We start from the raw sequence: 12155 nt of genomic DNA, 5'->3' as shown, positions 1-12155 counted from the left end.
TCCATCTGCACTGTGAAGCGCCGTCCAATGAGTTCTGAAGCATTTGACTGAATATGAGCATATAATATTGCCCGAAACACTTCAGAATTCATTCTGCTGCTTTTGTCAGCAGTCACATCATCAATAAATACAAGGGAACCAGTTCCATTGGCAGCCATACATGCCCACGCCATGACACTACCACCTCCATGCTTCACTGATGAGGTGGTATGTTTTGGATCATGAGCAGTTCCTTTCCTTCTCCATACTCTTCTCTTCCCATAACTCTGGTACAAGTTGATCTTTGTCTCATCTGTCCATAGGATGTTGTTCCAGAACTATAATGGCTCTTTTAGATGTTGTTTGGCAAACTATAATCTGGTCTTCCTGTTTTTGTGGCTCACCAATGGTTTACATCTTGTGGTGAATACTCTATATTCACTCTTGTGAAGTCTTCTCTTGATTGTTGACTTTGACACATATACACCTACCTCCTGGAGAGTGTTCTTGATTTGGCCAACTGTTGTGAAGGGTTTTTCTTCACCAGAGAAATAATTCTTCTGTCATCCACCACAGTTGTTTTCCGTGGTCTTCCGGGTCTTTTGGTGTTGATGAGCTCTCCGCTGCGTTCTTTCTATTTAAGAATGTTCCAAACAGTTGATTTGGCCACACCTAATGTTTTTGCTATCTCTCTGATGGGTTTGTTTTGATTTTTCAGCCTAATGATGGCTTGCTTCACTGATAGTGACAGCTCTTAGGATTTCATATTGAGAGTCGACAGCAATTGATTCCAAATGCAAATGTCACACCTAGAATCAACTCCAGACCTTTTACCTGCTTAATTGCTAATGAAATAACGAGGGAATAGCCCACACCTGTCCATGAAATAGCTTTTGAGTTGATAGTCCCATTACTTTTGGCCCCTTAAAAAGTGGGAGGCACATATAGAAACCGTTGTAATTCCTACACCGTTCACCTGATTTGGATGTAATTACCCTCAAATTAAATCTGAAAGTCTGCAGTTAAAGCACATCTTGTTTGTTTCATTTCAAAGCCATTGTGGTGGTGAATAGAGGCCAAAATATGAAAATGCTGTCAATGTCCCAATATTTATGCACCTGACTGTATTCATTACAATAACAGATATAACTGAGGGGTCCTGACACTGTAAATGCCTTACACTCAGACATAAACCATATATCTGTAATCACAGTCATGTAGATATCCCCCACTCGTTGGGACACTGGCTATATCAGGTGTGGCATAATAACAGTCAGTAGGTTAACACAATATGGTCGACGTGCAATAGGTCGACATTGTCAAAAGGTTGACAGGGACAAATGGTTGACAGTGCAGACGGTCGACAGTGTTAAAAGGTCAAATGGTCGACACATTTTTATTATTTGTTTAATTTAACCCTAACCGCCCCTCCCTTTCCTTGTACCTAATCCTAACCCTCCCTATAGTGCCTAACACTAACCATACCGCAGGCAGCCTAACACTAATACTCCCTATAGTGCCTAACCCTAACCATACCCTCAGGCAGCCTAACACTAACCGCCGCTCCCTTTCCTTGTGCCTAACCCTCGCCATAGTGCCTAAACCTAACCCTGGCCTAACTCTTCCCCTAGTGCCTAACACTAACCATAACCTCAAGCAGCCTACTCCTAACCCTCCCTATAGTGCCTAACCATACCCTCAGGCAGCCTACCCTAACCGCCGCTCCCTTTCCTTGTTCCTAACCCTCCCTAGGGTGCCTAAACCTAACCCTGGCCTAACCCTTCCCCTAGTGCCTAACCTTAAGCATACCCTCAGGCAGCCTACCCTAACCACCGCTCCCTTTCCTTGTGCCTAACCCTCCCTATAGTGCCTAAACCTAACCCTGGCCTAACCCTTCCCCTAGTGCCTAACCCTAGCCATACCCTCAGGCAGCCTAACCCTAACCCTTCCCCAAGTGTTTAAACCCTCACCCTCATCCTAACCTTAAAAATGTTGAAAAAAATCATGCAAAAACATGTGTTGACAATTTTTGTGTCAACCATTTGAACCTGTTGACCATTTGCCAGTCAACCTTTTGAACCTGACGACCTATTTAATGTCGACAACCTAGTGTCGATCTATTGACTGTCGATCTTCTGTACTGCAAAGGTCTTCAGTTCCTGCATGTTCTTGGGGCATTTTCCCTTCAGTTTTGTCTTCATCAAGTGAAATGCATGCTCAATCGGATTCAGGTCAGGGGATTGACTTGGCCATTGCATAACATTCCACTTTTTAGCCTTAAAAAACTCTTTGGTTGCTTTTGCAGTATGCTTTGGGTCATTGTCCATCTGCACTGTGAAGCGCCGTCCAATGAGTTCTGAAGCATTTGACTGAATATGAGCATATAATATTGCCCGAAACACTTCAGAATTCATTCTGCTGCTTTTGTCAGCAGTCACATCATCAATAAATACAAGGGAACCAGTTCCATTGGCAGCCATACATGCCCACGCCATGACACTACCACCTCCATGCTTCACTGATGAGGTGGTATGTTTTGGATCATGAGCAGTTCCTTTCCTTCTCCATACTCTTCTCTTCCCATAACTCTGGTACAAGTTGATCTTTGTCTCATCTGTCCATAGGATGTTGTTCCAGAACTATAATGGCTCTTTTAGATGTTGTTTGGCAAACTATAATCTGGTCTTCCTGTTTTTGTGGCTCACCAATGGTTTACATCTTGTGGTGAATACTCTATATTCACTCTTGTCTTCTCTTGATTGTTGACTTTGACACATATACACCTACCTCCTGGAGAGTGTTCTTGATTTGGCCAACTGTTGTGAAGGGTTTTTCTTCACCAGAGAAATAATTCTTCTGTCATCCACCACAGTTGTTTTCCGTGGTCTTCCGGGTCTTTTGGTGTTGATGAGCTCTCCGCTGCGTTCTTTCTTTTTAAGAATGTTCCAAACAGTTGATTTGGCCACACCTAATGTTTTTGCTATCTCTCTGATGGGTTTGTTTTGATTTTTCAGCCTAATGATGGCTTGCTTCACTGATAGTGACAGCTCTTAGGATTTCATATTGAGAGTCGACAGCAATTGATTCCAAATGCAAATGTCACACCTAGAATCAACTCCAGACCTTTTACCTGCTTAATTGCTAATGAAATAACGAGGGAATAGCCCACACCTGTCCATGAAATAGCTTTTGAGTTGATAGTCCCATTACTTTTGGCCCCTTAAAAAGTGGGAGGCACATATAGAAACCGTTGTAATTCCTACACCGTTCACCTGATTTGGATGTAATTACCCTCAAATTAAATCTGAAAGTCTGCAGTTAAAGCACATCTTGTTTGTTTCATTTCAAAGCCATTGTGGTGGTGAATAGAGGCCAAAATATGAAAATGCTGTCAATGTCCCAATATTTATGCACCTGACTGTATTCATTACAATAACAGATATAACTGAGGGGTCCTGACACTGTAAATGCCTTACACTCAGACATAAACCATATATCTGTAATCACAGTCATGTAGATATCCCCCACTCGTTGGGACACTGGCTATATCAGGTGTGGCATAATAACAGTCAGTAGGTTAACACAATATGGTCGACGTGCAATAGGTCGACATTGTCAAAAGGTTGACAGGGACAAATGGTTGACAGTGCAGACGGTCGACAGTGTTAAAAGGTCAAATGGTCGACACATTTTTATTATTTGTTTAATTTAACCCTAACCGCCCCTCCCTTTCCTTGTACCTAATCCTAACCCTCCCTATAGTGCCTAACACTAACCATACCGCAGGCAGCCTAACACTAATACTCCCTATAGTGCCTAACCCTAACCATACCCTCAGGCAGCCTAACACTAACCGCCGCTCCCTTTCCTTGTGCCTAACCCTCGCCATAGTGCCTAAACCTAACCCTGGCCTAACTCTTCCCCTAGTGCCTAACACTAACCATAACCTCAAGCAGCCTACTCCTAACCCTCCCTATAGTGCCTAACCATACCCTCAGGCAGCCTACCCTAACCGCCGCTCCCTTTCCTTGTTCCTAACCCTCCCTAGGGTGCCTAAACCTAACCCTGGCCTAACCCTTCCCCTAGTGCCTAACCTTAAGCATACCCTCAGGCAGCCTACCCTAACCACCGCTCCCTTTCCTTGTGCCTAACCCTCCCTATAGTGCCTAAACCTAACCCTGGCCTAACCCTTCCCCTAGTGCCTAACCCTAGCCATACCCTCAGGCAGCCTAACCCTAACCCTTCCCCAAGTGTTTAAACCCTCACCCTCATCCTAACCTTAAAAATGTTGAAAAAAATCATGCAAAAACATGTGTTGACAATTTTTGTGTCAACCATTTGAACCTGTTGACCATTTGCCAGTCAACCTTTTGAACCTGACGACCTATTTAATGTCGACAACCTAGTGTCGATCTATTGACTGTCGATCTTCTGTACTGCAAAGGTCTTCAGTTCCTGCATGTTCTTGGGGCATTTTCCCTTCAGTTTTGTCTTCATCAAGTGAAATGCATGCTCAATCGGATTCAGGTCAGGGGATTGACTTGGCCATTGCATAACATTCCACTTTTTAGCCTTAAAAAACTCTTTGGTTGCTTTTGCAGTATGCTTTGGGTCATTGTCCATCTGCACTGTGAAGCGCCGTCCAATGAGTTCTGAAGCATTTGACTGAATATGAGCATATAATATTGCCCGAAACACTTCAGAATTCATTCTGCTGCTTTTGTCAGCAGTCACATCATCAATAAATACAAGGGAACCAGTTCCATTGGCAGCCATACATGCCCACGCCATGACACTACCACCTCCATGCTTCACTGATGAGGTGGTATGTTTTGGATCATGAGCAGTTCCTTTCCTTCTCCATACTCTTCTCTTCCCATAACTCTGGTACAAGTTGATCTTTGTCTCATCTGTCCATAGGATGTTGTTCCAGAACTATAATGGCTCTTTTAGATGTTGTTTGGCAAACTATAATCTGGTCTTCCTGTTTTTGTGGCTCACCAATGGTTTACATCTTGTGGTGAATACTCTATATTCACTCTTGTGAAGTCTTCTCTTGATTGTTGACTTTGACACATATACACCTACCTCCTGGAGAGTGTTCTTGATTTGGCCAACTGTTGTGAAGGGTTTTTCTTCACCAGAGAAATAATTCTTCTGTCATCCACCACAGTTGTTTTCCGTGGTCTTCCGGGTCTTTTGGTGTTGATGAGCTCTCCGCTGCGCGCTTTCTTTTTAAGAATGTTCCAAACAGTTGATTTGGCCACACCTAATGTTTTTGCTATCTCTCTGATGGGTTTGTTTTGATTTTTCAGCCTAATGATGGCTTGCTTCACTGATAGTGACAGCTCTTAGGATTTCATATTGAGAGTCGACAGCAATTGATTCCAAATGCAAATGTCACACCTAGAATCAACTCCAGACCTTTTACCTGCTTAATTGCTAATGAAATAACGAGGGAATAGCCCACACCTGTCCATGAAATAGCTTTTGAGTTGATAGTCCCATTACTTTTGGCCCCTTAAAAAGTGGGAGGCACATATAGAAACCGTTGTAATTCCTACACCGTTCACCTGATTTGGATGTAATTACCCTCAAATTAAATCTGAAAGTCTGCAGTTAAAGCACATCTTGTTTGTTTCATTTCAAAGCCATTGTGGTGGTGAATAGAGGCCAAAATATGAAAATTCTGTCAATGTCCCAATATTTATGCACCTGACTGTATTCATTACAATAACAGATATAACTGAGGGGTCCTGACACTGTAAATGCCTTACACTCAGACATAAACCATATATCTGTAATCACAGTCATGTAGATATCCCCCACTCGTTGGGACACTGCCAGGTGTGGCATAATAACAGTCAGTAGGTTAACACAATATGGTCGACGTGCAATAGGTCGACATTGTCAAAAGGTTGACAGGGACAAATGGTTGACAGTGCAGACGGTCGACAGTGTTAAAAGGTCAAATGGTCGACACATTTTTATTATTTGTTTAATTTAACCCTAACCGCCCCTCCCTTTCCTTGTACCTAATCCTAACCCTCCCTATAGTGCCTAACACTAACCATACCGCAGGCAGCCTAACACTAATACTCCCTATAGTGCCTAACCCTAACCATACCCTCAGGCAGCCTAACACTAACCGCCGCTCCCTTTCCTTGTGCCTAACCCTCGCCATAGTGCCTAAACCTAACCCTGGCCTAACTCTTCCCCTAGTGCCTAACACTAACCATAACCTCAAGCAGCCTACTCCTAACCCTCCCTATAGTGCCTAACCATACCCTCAGGCAGCCTACCCTAACCGCCGCTCCCTTTCCTTGTTCCTAACCCTCCCTAGGGTGCCTAAACCTAACCCTGGCCTAACCCTTCCCCTAGTGCCTAACCTTAAGCATACCCTCAGGCAGCCTACCCTAACCACCGCTCCCTTTCCTTGTGCCTAACCCTCCCTATAGTGCCTAAACCTAACCCTGGCCTAACCCTTCCCCTAGTGCCTAACCCTAGCCATACCCTCAGGCAGCCTAACCCTAACCCTTCCCCAAGTGTTTAAACCCTCACCCTCATCCTAACCTTAAAAATGTTGAAAAAAATCATGCAAAAACATGTGTTGACAATTTTTGTGTCAACCATTTGAACCTGTTGACCATTTGCCAGTCAACCTTTTGAACCTGACGACCTATTTAATGTCGACAACCTAGTGTCGATCTATTGACTGTCGATCTTCTGTACTGCAAAGGTCTTCAGTTCCTGCATGTTCTTGGGGCATTTTCCCTTCAGTTTTGTCTTCATCAAGTGAAATGCATGCTCAATCGGATTCAGGTCAGGGGATTGACTTGGCCATTGCATAACATTCCACTTTTTAGCCTTAAAAAACTCTTTGGTTGCTTTTGCAGTATGCTTTGGGTCATTGTCCATCTGCACTGTGAAGCGCCGTCCAATGAGTTCTGAAGCATTTGACTGAATATGAGCATATAATATTGCCCGAAACACTTCAGAATTCATTCTGCTGCTTTTGTCAGCAGTCACATCATCAATAAATACAAGGGAACCAGTTCCATTGGCAGCCATACATGCCCACGCCATGACACTACCACCTCCATGCTTCACTGATGAGGTGGTATGTTTTGGATCATGAGCAGTTCCTTTCCTTCTCCATACTCTTCTCTTCCCATAACTCTGGTACAAGTTGATCTTTGTCTCATCTGTCCATAGGATGTTGTTCCAGAACTATAATGGCTCTTTTAGATGTTGTTTGGCAAACTATAATCTGGTCTTCCTGTTTTTGTGGCTCACCAATGGTTTACATCTTGTGGTGAATACTCTATATTCACTCTTGTCTTCTCTTGATTGTTGACTTTGACACATATACACCTACCTCCTGGAGAGTGTTCTTGATTTGGCCAACTGTTGTGAAGGGTTTTTCTTCACCAGAGAAATAATTCTTCTGTCATCCACCACAGTTGTTTTCCGTGGTCTTCCGGGTCTTTTGGTGTTGATGAGCTCTCCGCTGCGCGCTTTCTTTTTAAGAATGTTCCAAACAGTTGATTTGGCCACACCTAATGTTTTTGCTATCTCTCTGATGGGTTTGTTTTGATTTTTCAGCCTAATGATGGCTTGCTTCACTGATAGTGACAGCTCTTAGGATTTCATATTGAGAGTCGACAGCAATTGATTCCAAATGCAAATGTCACACCTAGAATCAACTCCAGACCTTTTACCTGCTTAATTGCTAATGAAATAACGAGGGAATAGCCCACACCTGTCCATGAAATAGCTTTTGAGTTGATAGTCCCATTACTTTTGGCCCCTTAAAAAGTGGGAGGCACATATAGAAACCGTTGTAATTCCTACACCGTTCACCTGATTTGGATGTAATTACCCTCAAATTAAATCTGAAAGTCTGCAGTTAAAGCACATCTTGTTTGTTTCATTTCAAAGCCATTGTGGTGGTGAATAGAGGCCAAAATATGAAAATTCTGTCAATGTCCCAATATTTATGCACCTGACTGTATTCATTACAATAACAGATATAACTGAGGGGTCCTGACACTGTAAATGCCTTACACTCAGACATAAACCATATATCTGTAATCACAGTCATGTAGATATCCCCCACTCGTTGGGACACTGCCAGGTGTGGCATAATAACAGTCAGTAGGTTAACACAATATGGTCGACGTGCAATAGGTCGACATTGTCAAAAGGTTGACAGGGACAAATGGTTGACAGTGCAGACGGTCGACAGTGTTAAAAGGTCAAATGGTCGACACATTTTTATTATTTGTTTAATTTAACCCTAACCGCCCCTCCCTTTCCTTGTACCTAATCCTAACCCTCCCTATAGTGCCTAACACTAACCATACCGCAGGCAGCCTAACACTAATACTCCCTATAGTGCCTAACCCTAACCATACCCTCAGACAGCCTAACACTAACCGCCGCTCCCTTTCCTTGTGCCTAACCCTCGCCATAGTGCCTAAACCTAACCCTGGCCTAACTCTTCCCCTAGTGCCTAACACTAACCATAACCTCAAGCAGCCTACTCCTAACCCTCCCTATAGTGCCTAACCATACCCTCAGGCAGCCTACCCTAACCGCCGCTCCCTTTCCTTGTTCCTAACCCTCCCTAGGGTGCCTAAACCTAACCCTGGCCTAACCCTTCCCCTAGTGCCTAACCTTAAGCATACCCTCAGGCAGCCTACCCTAACCACCGCTCCCTTTCCTTGTGCCTAACCCTCCCTATAGTGCCTAAACCTAACCCTGGCCTAACCCTTCCCCTAGTGCCTAACCCTAGCCATACCCTCAGGCAGCCTAACCCTAACCCTTCCCCAAGTGTTTAAACCCTCACCCTCATCCTAACCTTAAAAATGTTGAAAAAAATCATGCAAAAACATGTGTTGACAATTTTTGTGTCAACCATTTGAACCTGTTGACCATTTGCCAGTCAACCTTTTGAACCTGACGACCTATTTAATGTCGACAACCTAGTGTCGATCTATTGACTGTCGATCTTCTATCTGGATATCGGCTGCATCACCCTCTTCCCAGAGAGATTTTTTAACTATGAACGAAATCTCCATGTTCCATTCTAAGGCCCGTATTCAATTTGAGCCATGCCGCGATAATTTAACGCGGCCCGGACTTAACGCTGACTTCGCCTGTTTTGTAGGCGTTAAAGTATCGAGCACGTGCCCGCCTATACCCATATTCAATTTGAAAGTAGGCGAAAACGGGACCATGCGATACTTGGATCGGCGTTAAAAAAAACGGGAATATTCAGGAAATAATCCTAGGACCCCCCTAAAGATGTCCAGACATGGGGGATCACTATGGTTACCCCCGTTTCTGGCTGCAAGAGAAAGTCGGGTTTTTAAACAGCCGCGGCTGGTGTTTTTTTTCCCGACTTTGAAAAAGTGATGCAGAAGAGCACTTAGCTTATTTTTTTCGTTTTTAAAATTGATCCCATCAAATTTGGAGTACATGAAAATGGGTACTAGCATATTTTTAAGTCCCAAAACGAATTTTTTTTAAATTATGCAAAAATGCACCTGCCACAGCTATTTGAAACCCCGACTTCCTTCAGGAGTTAAAAATGGGGGTACCCATAGTGATCCCCCATGTCTACACATGTTTAGGGGGTTCCCTGGAATATTTGGCGAAAATTCACCTTGAGTTGTACCTGTAAAAAATAGAAGTAAAAAATAAAAAAAAATGACATAGGGCCCCCCCCCCCAAAATGCCAAACCAGCCAGTGGTGGTTTCTAAAAATATGGGGAACAAAACATTTGTAGGGTTCCACCGTATTTTAGAAAGCAACCAAAGGCTGCAGGGACCAGTTCTGGTTTTAAATATAGGGGTAAAAAAAAAACGTGGGGATCCCCCTATATTTAAGACCAGCACCAGACCCAACCGACTGGGGTCTGATGCATTAGCACCCCAAATCGGTCAGCACAAGCCGGTGATCTCGGGGGAGTCGGGGACCCCCCAAAGAAAGGTCCCCCCCCTACCGAGCACCACAGGCTTACGCTGAAGCCCGGGGCTCTTCCCCATACCCCTGGTTCGGTGGGTATGGGGGTAATTTGGGGGCCAAATAATGTAAAACTATTGTGTTTTACAGTGGAACTACAAGTGCCAGCATGCCTGCCATTTTGGACAAACATGTGGCACCTGTAACTTCACTATAAAATAAATAGTTAAAAAAAGACAAAACACACACACCGTGACAGTATAACTTTATTACACACACCTACCCATTCACACATACTTACCTATACCAGATGTGTCTGTCCCCTTGTCCAGTAGAATATCCTTAATGAATGGCTTTGCAAATAAAATTCATACTCACCTATATACCGCTGGTTTCCGCAGTAATCCTTGAACTTGGCAAAACAAAAAAACGAGTTTACACGAACAACGCAACAGCTATCAGTATGTGTGTTGCCACACATTCTGATAGCTCCCGAATACCAGCTTAGCCAATCAGCGGTCGCGCTAACTGTAGAGCGGCCGCTGATTTGCTCCGGCTACTGACAGTTCCCATATGGGCGAGTCACACCACGTGGGAACTGTCAGTAGCCGGAGCCAATCAGCGGGCGCTCTACAGTTAGTGTGGCCGCTGATTGGCTGATGGGACTGCAAAGCCCCGTTCAGTCCCATCAACTGGCATTCGGGAGCTATCAGTATGTGTGGCAACACACATACTGATAGCTGTTGTGTTGCTTTATTCATTACCTCCATACCCACCGAACCAGGGGTATGGGGAAGAGCCCCGGGCTTCAGCGTAAGCCTGTGGTGCTCCTGAGGGGGGGGACCCTTCTTTGGGGGGTCCCCGAGATCACCGGCTTGCGCTGACCGATTTGGGGTGCTAATGCTTTGGACCTGGAGCCCCGGTGATTGGGTCTCCGGGCTGTGACATTAGACCCCAGTTGGTTGGGTCTGGTGCTGGTCTTAAAGGGGGATCCCCACGTTTTTTTTCCACCTGTATTTAAAACCAGAACTGGTCCTTGCAGCCTTGGGTTGGTTTCTAAAATACGGTGGAACCCTACACATTTTTTTCCCCATATTTTTAGAAACCACCACTGGCTGGCAAGCCTGGGGCTGGTTTGGCTTTTGGGGAGGGACCTTATGTCATTTTTTTTGTACATTTTTACCCTATTTTTTTACAGGTTAAACAAAACGGGAATTTTCAGGAAATATTCTAGGGACCCCCCTAAAGATGTGTAGACATAGGGGATGTCAAAGGGTACCCCCATTTTTAAGTAGGGGTTTCTAATAGCCGCGGCAGGTGCATAAATGCGTCTTTGAATAAAGTGATGCAGAAGAGCATCTAGAAGTTTTTTTAGGGCAAAACAACTATGCCCATCAAATTTGGGGTACTTGAAAATGGGGTTCAGCATATTTTAAACTTGCTATAGTGACTTAAAAAAAATTGGGAAAAATCCACCTGCCGCAAACACCTGCAATCAAAAAAACACTTGGGGCATACTTGGGGACCCCCCCCCCCCAGAGTCAAGTTTGCTAGTTTTTAAGTTTGTACCCCAATTTATTTATTTTTCGCCCTCTTTTTCAAAGTCATTTTTTGGGGTGTCCTTAACTATTTTTACATTTTTTTTGACACATTACCTTTGGGGGACTGTCTGAAGGCTGCACGGGGGTTCCCGAAAGATTGCACCCCGAAACCCCAATTCTGCTCTTTTTACCGCCTCCCATTCATAGGCGATACTTTACCGCCTATTACATTACATTGACTTTCCCCCTAGGCGAAAAGTGTTTCACATTGAGTACGGGGTAAAACTAAAACAGGCGATAATGACGTCATCGGTGGTAAATTACCGCGGATCTGGACAAATTGAATACGGCCCCATGATGGATAACCACTACCTAACATAGAGTAGGGACTCATAATATAAACTGTAGCAACAGATAATATGGGTAATAATGTAATAAGGGGGGCTAGCTAGAATGCGTTGGGGTTACCTTTCCTATGACATCTCCTTAAACCTGTGCTTTAGTCAGTACTTATCCTCTCCTACTTACAGTATGTAATCCCAACCTGGATCTCTCCACTGTGTTTCAGCCTACCGCTCCTTACCTTATCCCTGTCTTGTCACCTCTCTGCTAGGGCTGTTACAGGGTTCATGTTGTAGTGATTCATAAATGGCATCATACAGAAA

The 12155-nt window shown here is 44.1% G+C and overlaps 1 protein-coding gene across 1 annotated transcript in view; it reads left to right on the top strand.

Moving 5' to 3' along the window:
• The window catches only part of LOC148524892 (neural-cadherin-like), a 148145-nt gene that overhangs the window by 36306 nt on the left and 99684 nt on the right, over window positions 1–12155 (top strand). The window lies entirely within an intron of this gene.

This window comes from Taudactylus pleione, unplaced genomic scaffold (genome assembly GCF_031769625.1).
Source record: "Taudactylus pleione unplaced genomic scaffold, aTauple2 ptg000114l, whole genome shotgun sequence".
NCBI classification, from domain to species: Eukaryota; Metazoa; Chordata; class Amphibia; order Anura; family Myobatrachidae; genus Taudactylus; species Taudactylus pleione.
The sequence above is the reverse complement of the archived record's forward strand: the minus strand, read 5'-3'. Positions and strand labels throughout refer to the sequence as shown.